Raw genomic sequence first — 15,315 nt, forward strand, 5'->3', positions numbered from 1 at the left:
TATTATTATTATTATTATTATTATTATTATTATTATTATTATTATTAGTCAGGAAAACACTGGCAGAAAACAGCAAAGCTGTCCTTTGTAGCCCTGGAACCCAGGAGCCTTTGCTAATTGTGACCCAAAATATAGATGGAAAAAAAAAAGGTGAATCTTTCCAACTCTGTAAAATCATTACTTTTTTTCAGGCCAGGTGCCATAAGTAAAGCCACAAGATGGATGACACACTGGGAAAAATATTTCTAGCTCATTCCACAGAAAATCAGCTAGTCTCCAAAGTGCACAGGCCATTTCTAGGCAGTAGTCATAAAATGGACGGTCATTTGTAGAAAAACGGGGAAAGAACATTAACAAAAATGTCCCAAGGAATAAGCTAGCTTTTAAACATAAAAAGTTGCTACACCTTATTTGTAAAATAAAATAAAATGAAAATTGCCCTGTGATGTCAGTTTTAATCTGGCAGTTGAGCCAAACCTAAAGGCCCACAGTAAATCTGTAATAGGACACAGCTGACTCATTGCCAGAGGCTCATCCCACCTCTCCTAGGGAAAGAAATTCACCAATATTTACCAAACTTAAAAGCGTGTTTTACCCACGTTCACTTGAGCATCACATATACTAAAATCAGAATGATGCAGGGAAGATTAGCATGGTCCCTGTGCAAGGATGCTGTGTAAATTCATGCAGTGTTCAGCATTTGGGAAAAAGAAATGAATTTTCCTGCTGACTTAGCAGTTTATTTTTAGGATTCTATGTTACATGTATCTCATCCTTACACAATGTGCTAGAAATTTTTTTATTATGACTTTGATATTATAGTAAAATATTTCAACATCATTCAGCAATGCCATTCACTTCAATAAATTATAACACAGCCATTCAGTGGACTACTATATAGCTATAATAAGAGAAAGAAAGGGAAAATGAAAAAGAATCTCTTTGTATACTTGTTGTAGTAAATAAAGAAAATGAGTGTTGGGCTACATAATGTTTATTATTAGCCCTAAGATTATCATAGTGGTCCTGCTATCACAAAGAATAAGACACAGACACCTGTTAGATTTTATAATTGCCTACTTATCTTGGGCTGGCCAGATATTTCACCTATGCTGCTTCAATAACCTCACCATCCACCACCCAGCCACCATCCAACGCCATCCTCCTTAATCCTCTGTATCCGGTCTACCTTCTATCCATAATCCCATGGTACTTGCTTGCATTCTTCATCTGGGCCTTTTCACACCATTATTGGAGTCCTTCCTCTTGGCCCATGTGCTTTTTTTTTCTCCACACTAATCCATTGTGACCTCGTTCTTCCTCCTCTCTTTCAATCTATCTGTGTCAGGTCATTCTCCTGTCCTCAAAAGCCCGGGAATCATAGGCATGCCTATCCCATTCTGCCCTGCCCAGGTATAGGCCATTTAATCAGCCAATCAGGTAGGTTTACACAACAAATATAGGTGTACCAGATCTTGAAGGCCAGTAACATGCATTAGACCAGCCCCAACATATACTAATGTGAAGCTGTCCAGAAATGTTTTAATGCATATTAATCCATTATGGCACTCTGGTAGAAAGGGAAGAAATGTCTTCATAGTTTAGTTTTGCTCTATCTACACAAAGAATCATTGTAAGAACAAAGACACTCAGAAAATGGCCACCTATATACAAACGTCTATGTAACTGAGAAGAAACTAATAAAGTTGGCTATTGCTATTCCTCTAAAATGAAAGAAATTCTATTTCTAGGTATATAAGCAAAAGAATGGGAAGCAAGAACTCAAATGGATACTTCTTCACTGACATTCATAACATTATGCACAATGACACAAAGGTAGGAAGAACATGAATGCTAACCAGTGGTTGGAAAGATAAATATGACTATATATTTTTATATATGACATATATGTTTATATCACACACATATATACATATAAATAAATACATGACTATCAATTCAGCCCTGAAAAGTAATCCCCTACATTTTATATAGTTATTATATTTTGATAAATATGACAGCTTGAGTGAATTTTTAAAGCCATTATGCTAAGTAAAACAATCAAACACACAAAAGACAAATCCACTTATATAATGCATTAGACAAGTTTCTCCCAAAGAACAGAAGTGACACAATGAATATGTACAAAGAAGTTTAATCAGGTGTTTTACACACTGGCTGGGTAGTTCAACAGTGCCTGGCTGCTCACTGAAAAGCTGAAAACTGGGTAACTCTTTGGTCCATGAGGCTGGATGACTTAGTAGTCCCGATCTGGCACTAAAGATCTGGAGTCCTGGAGTGCTGTTGGTTCTTAAACTAGGCTTGAAGCACAAGGAAGCTGGTTTCTGATGGCTTAAAAGATGGCAGCACAGTTACATTGACTGAAGAGAGGCACTCACCATCAAGGAATGAAAGCAGGCAGAAGAAAGCATCCCTGTTTGTCCCTCAAATCCTATTGTTTTGGGGCTGCCACCACCAGAAGAGGCACCAAGAAACAGTTTCACAAACCCACCCAGAGGTGTGTATCTTAGTTGATTCCAGATCCGATAAAGTAGACAACTGGGGTTATCCGTCACACACAAGGAATCTAGAATAGTAAAGTTCGTAGAGACAGAAAATAAGATAGAAAGAATGGAGGCTGAGAAGGGGGAATGGAAGCTCCTGCTAAGAGTCTCAGTCTGGAAAGATGGAGTCATTCTGCAGATGGGGTGTGGCCCTGACTGTACAGCTATGGATGGTGCAATTCAAACTGTTAAAATTAGCCCTGCTCTGCGATGAACGATTTTGGTTTTTTACTTACAAATAAGGTCTTGTTGGGTAGTCCACACTGGCCTTGAACTCAGCTTTCTCCTAGTCATCCTCCTTAATGCTGAGGTTGTCACCATTATGCCCAGTTGATTTATCCATCCATCCATCCATACACACATGCACACGTGCACACACGTACACACACACAAACTACCAAAAGAAATTGGCTGGTAATAAAGTAAAAGTGTAAGTAGAAGATGCAGAGCTGGGAGAGACACCACTCAACATATGTCTCCTGAACTATGTAAATATATTATGTAATTACCCAACAAGTCATTTCTGAAGAGCCATCTGGACTTCTTCTTGGATCACTTCTGCAATGGGAATTTTTTTTTCTCTATGCAAATATTGTTTTCTTTTTTTTTTTTTTTTTTTTTGTCCCAGTGCCTTAAAAAGCACCTACATCATTGTAAAAGTGAGGAGATAAACTTCCACACACCAAAATACTAAGCAGCCATGGCTAAGAGAAACGCCTATCTTCAGCTCCCTTCTGTCAACCTAGAGAGGTGCAGGTCGGGGCATCGGAGAGAGCCTCTCCCTCCTGGTTAGTCCATCCATCCACTGCACTTGCCGGCAGACTCAGCTTCCTACACAAGGGAGGTGAGACAGGCCACTTCTGACTGCTTCACACTTGTGTTTTATGCACTTGCCTGAGCCCCGGCTCAGCCATTTTTTGGTTATTTGGTTTGGTCTTTTGAGATAGGGTCTTGCTAATATAGCTCAGGCTTGTCTCAGACTTAGAGTAATCCTTCTGCTTCAGACTCTGGAGTTCTGGGGTTATGAGTGTGTGATTTCTCACTCAGCTCTCCATCAGCCTTTGGCACTTTATTCCCTCTTTTAGCTGTCTTCTTTTCACCTGCAGGAGTCCTCCCCTGCAGGGTAGCTACAGGAAGAAAAGCTCTTCAGCCCTATTCTACACAGTCCCTGTCTGCAGCTGACCAGCCTCTACTTGAAAGTCTCCAGTACAAGAGAGATAACTGCTATTAAAGTTCCTGTCCCAGTGCCACTGCCCCTCTTCCGTACATTGCCCAAAGACTTCTACTCATGGGTCCTGTTTTGTTCTCTAGAAAACAGAAAAAGCAAACACAATTCCTCTTCAGCATGACGTAGCTTCATACATGTTTGGGTTCCATCTCCAGCATCACAAAGAACCAAAGCAAAACACATATCCTATGGTGGGTGGAATGAATACACTATGGCTTCCTTCTTGGAGGGATCCTCTTTCAGCCTTTTCTCTCTCCTCCCAAACCCAATTCCCAAATAAACCTGACACTCCTGCCCCTAGATCATCATCACCTGCATCCACAGCTAGTGAAGAAATAAATCCTTCCAACACAAGAGCAACCTGAGAAGTAAGTCTCTCCACTCTCAGTATAGTGTACGTAGTGATATATTTATCTTGGTTTTGTTGTTGTTTGGTTGGTTTTTGAGACAGGATCTCTGTATACAGATTTGGCTGGCTTGGGATTTATTATGTAGGGTAGGCTATCCCCAGATTTGTAGCAATCCTCTTATCCCAGCCTCGAGTTGACAGTTTTGGGTTGAGAAGTGTGTACCAACATGCATGGCTCAGCCTACATTTGGGCTACAGCTTGGGGACAGCCCCAGAGCAACAAAGCTGTGGGTGGGGACTTCCTGATCCAGAGACTCAAATAAGAAAGGCTGGACATTACATTTGGGGAATCACATTTCATTTGGGGGCAATTTCATGTGGAATAATAACAAGTGTGTGCCGGGGAGGGGGGAAGGCAAATTGTAGAAGAGAACTGAATCATCATCACCTGTGTGGCTCACATGGTTCATGAGCTCAGCCCATAGGAACAGTAAAATTCTGTGATCTGTCCTGCTCTTCCTCAACCTCAGATGAAGCGACATCTTCCTGGTTCTTTCATTAGTATTGTGTTCTCCTGCCATATAGAAATAAATGCCATAAAATATGTTCTAGGTATGATATCGGTGGCCTAATGACACCATTTTAAACAACAAAAAGTTATCATTTTTAATCATCATAAATTTTTTCATACATATACATATATATATATATATATTAAGGTCTTGAAGTGCTTTTCCGGTATCAAAATCATGAAGAATGACATTTGTATAAAAGACAGATTGGCATTGTTTTGTGTTATTATAAAAAATAAGTAGGCATTAGGATAGTTTTTAAAATAGCACATTAAAAGCAAAGTAAACAGCGAAGAGAGAATGGCACAGATAATGATAGTGTTGATTTTGAACATTGCATCTACGTCAGTCATTCACCCATCCACAGATCTCAATCATTTGTCCTTCTGTCTCCCCTTCCCTTTTTCCTTCCTTACCTTTCTCTCCTTTCCATCTTCTTTCCTTTCACTCACCGCATTGCTGTTGCTGCCGCAGGGTCTCACTGTATCACCAGTCTAGACTCAAATGCACAATCTTTCTGCCTTGGCTTCCTATGTGCCTGGATAGCACCTGAGCACTGCTATGCCTGATGAAATTAAGACTTCTTTTACCTATTTGCCATGCAATGATCTTTCAACCTGTTTTTAATTATCTCCACCAAACAACTCTGCTCTCCATTGGATCCTATCCACCACTTCCTTCTTTAACATGAAAAATATTTTAAGAGTCAATGAGATGTCATGGGCTAGCTTTCATTGTACGAGCAGTGAGATGGGAGGACAGACCAATGCTACTTCATCTCTTACAAGTGGATTTTTCTTTAAAAGCAATTTAAAATTTTTAATTGTGTTTAAAACACACACTATAAAATTTACACCTGAACTGTTGCATGTGTATAGTACAGAAATGTCAAGTATGTTCACATTGCCACACAAGCAATTTTCAGAATGTTCTAGGCTTGCAAAACAGTTCATTTCTTCACATTAAACAATATTCTCCATTGTTCTGTCTCTCAGCCTTTGTCAGCCACTATTCTATTACAATACAATTAGCAACTTCAGGTGCCTACAAAAAGAGAATCATCTCATATTTGCATTTTTTACAACCGGAGTCCTCAGTTTCACAAGAGACCTCAAGGTTCATCCATGCTTTACCATGCTTCTGGATTCCTTCTTTGCTAGAGACCAGATCCAGCACACAGGGTGAACCAACATGGGTTGCGGCGTTGGCAATGACCAGCTGGTGGCTGGTGTTTCTCTTCATACTTTAACTCTTAACCTTTTAGGCTGATAGCCTTGCTAGTTGGGGCGCTCTCTCTATACACCTTAACTCTTACCCTTTCAGGCTGGTAGCCTTGCTGTTTGGCACTCCCTCTACGTATAGTCTAACTCTACATATACAGTTTATATACAGTTCAGTTCTCTATATAAGAGCTGCTGGTCACCAGAGCCTCTAAAGCAAAAGAGAGGTATCAGGGAACTGAACACGGAACTTTCAGACTCAGGAACTGAAGCTTTATCAATTGAGCTATCCACACCTTCTGGTTTCTCTGCCACCAAAACAGGTCTCTGGCTAAAAACTTTTATTGTTTAACAGCAGAGGGTCTTAATCAGTTAAGCCGGATGGCTCCTTTAACTCAGAGTACAAGCAGCTGCAGCCCTGACAGTTTCTTGCTGCAAATACTAGGGGTTATAAAAAGAAAAACCTTAGTTCCATTTAACTTAACAGCTCAGCCGCGAACAGTGGCTTGCTGGAAGCTAGAGCCCTAATAACACTCCGGATTGTTTATCGCTTGCTAAATTTACTAAACTTAGAAGCATGCAAAAACATACACACGTTTCACAGACAAAGCAAGCAGATCTTTATGAACCTCATACATGCATGAACACATACAAATGAGATAAAACAAGAGAGCTCCCAAAGACACCATTCATCCACATGTATGTAAACATACAGATACAAATATATACATATAATCAATATATACAGTCAATTAGACAGACAGACACGTTTGTTTTTGGATGAAGCAGGTGGCCTCAACAACTGTTTCATTCTGTCTTAGATCTTTATACTAATGCAAAGTTTCTCTATGTATGGAAAAAATTACATCATTCAAAAATTGATACAATCGTTACATAAAAAGGGAGTTTCAGTAGGACTATTGATCTAATATCTAACTAGATACTTTGTTTATTATAAGTTTAAAGCAGTGGTTTTTTATCTATGTGCTCATTATGAGCTCAAAGCAGAAGTTTTATCTTTTTCTTATTTCAAGTGAACATTATGTGTTCAAAGCAAGTTTTTTCTTATGTCAGGGTTTTTCTAAGAAACAGGTGTCTGTCTTGTCTTGTGTAGCTAACCATTTATTCCTTATTTCTGTATTCATACAGTCTTCCTTATTGTGGTGCACACCTGGACCTTATCCTTAAACTAAAGCCAGAATGAATGTATCTCCTTGATTATTAGTTTGTTTCACTCTCGTTTCCCCTCTTGGTGTAAATCAAGTGCTTGACATAGGGAGGTCCACAGAGCTCCCAGTAGTTTTTATTACACTGCCGGAGGGTCTTAAAATCGCCTGAATCAAGTCAGAAATTCTTTAAAATCGTCATCAGGGGTTATGAGACCATCAGTTCATGTAAACAGCACTGTGTCATCTTCAAAATAATCTGCGGGATAGCTGCCCAACAGAGAGAAGCAATAAGCAGTGAGGGTCTGCGCCAGGCCAGATACATAATGCAACCTATAGCAATATAGCAACAATAAACAGTCATGAGGCAAAATCCTTGAGGATTTGCCTACACCAGGGATAAACCCATTCGTCAGCCATGTAAAAAACGAGTGGGCTGTCTCCAGGAAGCTCGCTTGCTTTCTTCTGCTAACCCAGCATGCAATTGCTCCCAGTACTTCTTTGGGGTGTATTGTATTGTACAGTGTATTTTGTCCACAGCACACAGTGTTTTGTTTACCCATTCATCTGATCATGGGTGTTTAGAAGCTTCCACTGTTTGGTTATTGAATATAATATTGCTATGATTATAGGTATGCAAATATGTTCTGCATTTACTAATTTTGCATTTATATCTAATTAGACACTGGAATTATGAGTGTTCATCTGTTTTTTTCTCAAAGAGCTCTCCACAGAAGGTTTTATAGCAAATGCGTTATTTTACATTCCCGCTGAGTGGAAACAAGATTCCAGTTTCCCTGGTCTCGACACCAACACTTGTTATTTTCTTTTTCTTTGACAGCGGCCATTCTGGTGGTGTCTTAAGGTTTTATTGCTGTGAAGAGACGCCATGACCACAGCAACTTTTATAAAAGAAAACATTTAACTGAGGCTGGCTCACAGGTTCAGGGGTTTAACTCATTGTCATCATGGCGGCACACAGGCCACACCTCCTAGTAGTGCCACTTCCTTGGTGATCAACTATTCATTCAAATCTATGAGCCTTTGGGAGCCATTTTTTTTACTCAAACTAACACCGCAGGTGGGCATGACTACGGACATAGCACACAGAGGTTTTGATTTGCATTTTTCTAGTGATTAGTGGTAATTAACATCGATACAGGCTCGTTATTCATGCGTACGTCTTTAGAAAAACATCTGTTCAAATCCCTTGTCCATTTTCTTTCTGTTCCTTCTTGTTTTCCTTTGGTGCTGGGAATTGAACCCAGCACCTGCGCATGCTGGGTAAGTGCGCAATGACTGGACTCTGGGCTCAGACTTCTACTTTGTGTCTTGAGCCAGCGTCTCATTAAGCTGACCAGGCTAGACTTGAACTGCGTCTAAAGCCCAAATGTTCTTGCAACTTGTGATCCACTTGCCTGAGCAGGTTGGAATGATGGACACAGCCCTTTGCCCAGTTTCTAATCCAGTTATTTGGAGTGTTGCTGTTATTGCTGAGTTGTAGTATGTCAGCTATATGACCTCCAGGGTTTTTTGGGTTTTTTTTTCTATGTTCATTCTTGTGGTTGTTTCCATCAATGCCCAGAACGCTCCTTGGCTATAAACAAAAATACAGATAACGAAAGAAAAATTGGACCAAAGGTGTCTTTCTAAAACATCTGTCTGGTCATTAATCTGTGTATAACATCTATCAGTCTCTCAGTTCACCTACTCTCCAGCTCTCTGTTTCTGTCTGTCTGTTTCTCTCTCTCTCTCTCTCTTTCTCTCTCTCTCTCTCTCTCACACACACACATTCACATGCTCACAATGCAAACACACCTTGTGTTAAAATAGTTATAAATCTTCTAGCCTCTGAAGAGCTACTTGATTTAAACTTTCTTTCCTCCTTGCTCTGTTGAGAAGGTGGCATTCTTTCACACCCCTTTGGAGAGCCTGGCTGGAGGTATCTGCCTAATCCCTTGTGTCCATCCCAGCATCTAAAGTCACCTCTCACCTACCCAGAAGCACAAAACTGCCTACTTTGTCTGAAATGCAACAGCTGTGTGTATGTCTTGATCTGAGTACTAAACATGCTTTTATTTTACTGGTATCAAAAGACACATTCATTTAATATTGAAATTTATGATGCAGTTAGGAAAACAACACAATGAATTTCTGGATCATTTTAAACTTTTTCTCTTAGCGCACTGGCTGCAGGAGGCTTTCATTAGCATTTAAATCAATGTGTGTTAAAAGTCTATTTTGAAATGAATTATGTCTCATGACATTTACTTAAATTTATGAAACATACCAAAATATGTAACTTCAGCAACAACTGTTATATTCCAGTTACAAATGATGATAGACATTTGTTGCTGCATTAGTCAGGGTTCTCTAAAGGAACAGGACTGACAGAATGAATATGTATATGAAAGGGGGATTTATGAGACTGACTTACAAGCTGTGGGCCAACAATGGTTCACTGGAGATGCCTAGAATGCTGTCGTTGGTTAGTTCACGAGGCCGCGTGTTTCAGGAGTCCAAAGATGGTGCCGAAGACCCAGAGGATTTCTGGAGCACTTTCAGTTTTCAGTTTATGTTGGAATTCCGAAGAAGTTCATTTTAATATCAGGGAACAAATGCCACAGCAGTCATAAAGATCAAGGGCAAGCAGGCAAAAAGCAAAGTTTCCTTCTTCCACATCCTTTTATGTGGGCTGACACCAGAAGGTACAAATAATATGATCAAGAAAAAAAATCCCTCAAAGGACTGTCCAGCATTTGGGGGTTCAACTGATCCCAGACGTAGTCCATTGACCACCAAGAATAGAATCATTGCTACTATCGTTGAAATGGATGTGATAATGCAACGTCCTCAACAGAGCCTTCTCAGGATGTAGCCCCTACCCTGTCACTCATTGGTCCCCTCAGTGCATCCTTTCTACCCCATCAAGGGACTTCTAGAGATTTCAGTCCTCATTGTCACATTTGTATAACCCAATAGTACAAATGGAAGTGCGAAAAATGATTAGAGGAAATATGAACAGCCTGCTCTCCTTCTTTACAGATTCTGTATTTGTCAACTTGTACACTATCATAGATAAGCTGTATTTGTAATCCCAAATCAACTCTTGAAGTGATTCATAGTTACTGGACATGCACAGAGACGTAAAACCTTGACTCACCAATACACAGCTTCTCAGTTGAAGTAGAGAAAGGTGATGCTCTCTGCCTTATGTCAACCCTTGTCCTGTAATTAGCACCACTCTCGGGCCCTACTTTTCTATCATCCATGTCTCTATCAATCACCTATCATCTGCTCGTGGATCTCTATTGTGGGGTTTTGTTGGTGATTCCATGGTTTAGAATGGCCCAAGTAAAGATCTGACGTGACGTGCAGGGAGACGGCCCGGCCTTCTGAAGAACACACGTGCGTTAGTTGCTTTTCTCATTGCTGCGACCAAACACCTAACAAGCAGCGGCTGAGGGAAGGCATTGTTCACTGACTCACAGTTTAAGAAACAGTACAGCTCATCATGGTGGGGGAGGCCGAGCAGCAGCTACCAGCTAACCCAAGTCAGAGAGCAAGCAGTGGGCAGGAAGGGAGGGAGGCCTGCCTCCAGTAACCCCGTGCCTCTGCTGAGGGTCCACCTCCTGAAGGCTCTACAGTCTTTCAAAACAGTCTGCTGGGGAGCCCAGTGGGAGATACAGTGCAATTAGAACCAGCTCTGTGTTAGTATACCAGCCATGTGCATGATAGTCCTCCTTTATCCACAGAGCATACAGCACTCCCTACATGAAAAACCCACATGTGGAGCAAGAAACAAACAAAAATAAAACAAAACCCTGAACATGAAGACCAAGACAGTCGTTAGTAAATACAGGTCCCAAGAAAGGTAAGGGGTTCAGCTATTTCCTGGGACCTGCTTCAGACCTCAGGGCACAGAAGCAGTCTTAAGGGTCTTTTGCCAGAATGCAGCAGCTTGAGGAAGTTTGAGGTCATCAAAGCAGCCCCTGCAGGTGGTACCTCTTCACCTTTTCAGGCTTCTGCCATCCTCAAGAGTGGGCAAAGGCACTGGTGCTGGTTGTGTCCTGTGATGTTCCTGCTTCACTAAATTCTTCTGCCTCTCAGACCTTACACCACATACTCCAGGATGACTAAAAGGGCCACATCCTACAGTTTACCACTGCAACCAAGACAGTGGGAACATGTCCAGGGTCATCACGGCCCAGATACCTTGACTGACCTCAGCCTAAAGACCCTGTAAATACTCAGATTCATTCAAGAGGCCTGTCCACTATGACCTCAAAAGAAAAAGGCAAACAAACAAACAAACAAATAAAACACAATCACCACCAACAAAACAAAATAAAACAACAACTAACTAAATATAACATGCTGTGTCTTTCCCTATACTGAGTTCACAAGATAGGTTGTCCCCTTGTCGTATCTAAGAAACACTTTACAGCTTAGCCTTGGCAGATCAAACTTCCAGAGTCATCACTCTTACGCTTTGGGATGTAGTTAAGTGAGATTTGGTCTGTTGACCACAGGTTCTGTGATGGTCTGACAGTGGATGTAAGAACTGACGTGGCTAGGAAGTAACTAACTAGCAGGTGTGTGCACAGTGCTGGTGCCTGGGTGGGATAAGATTGCATTATGTTACATTATGGCACATGATACAAACCCTAAGAATTATTTCCGGGGTTTGGGCTCCATAGTTTGAGACTGTGGCTAATGGCATGAAACTCAATGTGCTGAACAGAGAGCCATGGGTAAGGAGGACCACTGTGTCAAACAACCTCTGAGCAGAAACACCCAGAAAACAAGTCACACTGTGACTGATCAGGATCTTAGTAATTATTTCTGTGAAGAGACAGCATGACCAAGGTGGCTTAAAGAAGAAAAAAGTTTACTGGGGCTTGCCATTTCAGGGATTAAAGTGACTGACCATTATGGCAAGGAACATGGCAGCAGGCAGGCAGACACATGCTGGAGCAGTAACTGAGAGCTTATATCTTTATCTGAAAGCAAGAGGAAGGGAAGGGAAGGATGGAAAGAGGGAGAGATCTAACCCATTGGGAATGGCATGAGCTATTGTAACCACAAAGCCGACCTCCAGTGTCACACCTCCTCCAATAAAACCACACCATCCTTCTGAAGCAGTCCCATCAACTGGGGAATAAGTGTTCACATATAGGAGCCTATAGAGACCATTCTTATTCAAACCACCTCATTTACTGAAGATGCTCTGGCCTGAAGCCAGCACACATTGACCCTGCATTTATCTCCCCAAGGACAATGTGAAGTAGAATTTTGTCATGTGATGTTTCACTGCAAGCTGGGCACGTGATGTTTTTGCTGGAGACTGGCTTGTAAAGGGCACGTGATGTTTTCCTGTGAGCTGTCTTGTTCTAGGGGTATGACTTTGACCAGCTGAGAACATCTGTGGGTGGACTTTGAGGAGATGAGATATATAGAGGCCCACACACAGTGAGGCTTCACTTTTTGGACTGACGTATCTGTGCTGATCTTCGTGCTTTGACACTTAACTTCAAAGAGAGAAATGTTCCAGAGATCTTCTTGGGCAATCCAACTGAGTCTTGTAGCTTTTGCTGACTTGTGATGCTGTTTCCTGTTGCTGCTTAGTGTTGACCTTTGGACTGGACTGCTGGTATCCTGAAGACTGAGTGGGATAATCCCCTAAGAACCATCAACCCTAAGCAGCAGGAAGTAGATAAAAGAGGTCTACAGCCCTTTTCTCTACTAATCTCCTATCTGAGGTTGGGGGATTGGAAGGGAGGTAAAGGTGTTTAAGAACCCTAAATAAAGTAGGTTTGGTAAAAAAATCTAAGCCTACCACAATGCAAGCTAAATTTGTGTCCTATGACTCCAGAGGACAAAATTACTAGGGAATATAAGAATCAGCTATACGAGCCCCTTATCCTAATAAATATACATCCACAAGACTGAAAGGTATCTTATAAAGTATCAAAAGCAAACACCAAAGAGAATAAATAACTAATTACTACCATAAATGACTTGGAGGCTTATACACAGGTTGGCGTCATCTGGAAGAACAATAAAGACACACACAATTCTTTTACTATCAAGTGTGTATTTGATATATTTATTTTACTTGTTTTTTTTTTGTTACAGTAAAACTTTTATATAATTGGTTTATGGTTCATACTAAATCAAAAGATTAAAAACATTACTGTATATTTAAAACAAAATATCCATATTTTAAATTTTTATTAAATTACATGTATGTGCCTATTTTGTGTTTCTTTGTTTTATGTATGTGTGTTTGTACACACAGCGAATATGTCAGGGGTCCAGGGACTAGTTCTCAGGCATCATTTCTCTCCTACTTGCTACGGAAGCAGAGGCTCTCAGTATTTTTGTTGTTTTATCCAGGCTGGTTGCCCTACAACCTTCTACACAGACTCTTTTGTCTTCATCTCTAATCTCACTGGAGAAGTACTGGCATCCTAGATGTATGCCACCCCATTCACCTTTTTATATGGTCTCTAATGTGAAACTCAAGTTGTCAAGCATGTATGACAAATACTTGTGCTCACTAAGTCATTTCCAAGGTCTGTATTTCTAAATATTTTGGAAGTTACTTTTTTCATAAGCGTGTCAAGTTATCTATTTGAATTAAAAGGCAAAAAAAAAAAAAGGATCAAAATGAATAATAATTGTTGAAATAGAACTTATTATCAGTGAATAAAAACTGAATAAAATGTATTTTCATAGAATTAGCACGTTGCATGTATGTTTATTAAACTATCTACAGTGATAGCCTTCAATATTAATCTATCTGATCATGTAAAGAATCTATATCACTCGGGTTACATTTAGAGCTATATATAAATTTAGAGGCATGAAAATTGTTTACTGTGGTACAAGGTCTGTTAACCTGTGTGTGAGAACGGAAGGGACTAGTAGTTCTCAGTTATGTGGGGATTACAAACTGAACTGAAGCAGTGCAGGAAATGGTTGTGAGACGGCAATGGAGAACAACAGTTCATGGTGCAAGGACAGAAGGTTTGACAATCAGTGAATCTGTGTTTCTCTCTCCTAAATTTCTCCAGTTAAAATCCCTCTACACCAAGAAGCATGCTTTGCACCTGTCGATTGCACGAGAAGCCCCCAAATAACCACAGCATCTAGTGAAGTCGTCTTCTGTCCAATGTAGAGCAAAGATATGGAAACGTATTTGCCTGAGGAAAAAAATGTTTTCTGAAAAGAAATAGCTAAGGTGATGAGCAACGCTGCAGTAGATCTGAGCACTGAATTCACACCGTGTCTAATGATCCAGTGGTGAGTTCCCAGGGAGGATAAGGGCCAAGTCCTGAAAAAGAAAAACTCTCTAACCATCCCTTAACTAAATACGGTTGCGTACACATGGCCATTGGCTGGGCCGGAAGTCGGCACCGTAAGTCGGATGGCTGTGGGCCAGCACTCTGTATCTAAGGCTCCTGACTTGCTTGGCTACAGGCCTAAATGAAATCCTGCCTTCTGGTCAGAGCTGTGTTCCTGCTTTTCACCATCATGGATACACTTTCTAAACCAGGTATAAAAGGTTTCCTGCTTCCCATATGATCCGTGAGGACTTGTATCTGTGGAGTTCTGCTCCATTGACTGGCTAGGCAGTCTCTTCCAACCTTGTTCCGAATTAAAGCCACACTTCTGTTTTGTGACCAGCATTTTTATGAGTGCTGAAGATGAGCCCAAAGTCTCATATATGCCACACAAGCTCTACCACTGAGCTATCAATACACCGCTTGTTTTCGTTTTTACACTATTTTGAAATGAGGTCATGCTTTGTAGTTCAGGATGGCCTCAAACACACAATCTCTTTGCCACGGCCTCCTCAGTCACAGAACCACAGATGTGCACCACAACACCTAGCTTAACCCACTTTTTAACTCTATTTATCTTGGACACCACGATCCTCTCTGCAGCTGATGAGATAATGACAATTAGGGCAAACATTTGTCAAAGGCTTGCTGAGTGTAAGGTGACGCATCCAGTTTCCCCGTAGTCCACATTCTCCGCCAACCACTCATCTTTTTAGAGACCTTAAGCAAGACACACTTACTTTATAGGAAAAACAGATCTTCAAATAAATTCATTAAAAGGTGATACATATAACAAAAAATCATTTGTTTCTTCCTCGTTCTTCTAGGGGATGATACTGTCATGGTGCCATTAATATATGAACTGCC

At 40.7% G+C, this 15,315-nt stretch overlaps 1 non-coding gene and 1 pseudogene across 1 annotated transcript; both read left to right on the forward strand.

The window, feature by feature from the left end:
• The window catches only part of LOC129667452 (40S ribosomal protein S13-like), a 53,150-nt pseudogene that overhangs the window by 8,868 nt on the left and 28,967 nt on the right, over nt 1-15,315 (forward strand).
• Nucleotides 600-704, forward strand: LOC129667588 (U6 spliceosomal RNA). The gene has a single exon (XR_008718769.1). It is a non-coding gene; the product is annotated as a U6 spliceosomal RNA (small nuclear RNA).

The sequence above is a fragment of the Psammomys obesus genome, unplaced genomic scaffold (genome assembly GCF_907164565.1).
Source record: "Psammomys obesus unplaced genomic scaffold, mPsaObe1.curated_primary_1811, whole genome shotgun sequence".
NCBI lineage: Eukaryota > Metazoa > Chordata > Mammalia > Rodentia > Muridae > Psammomys > Psammomys obesus.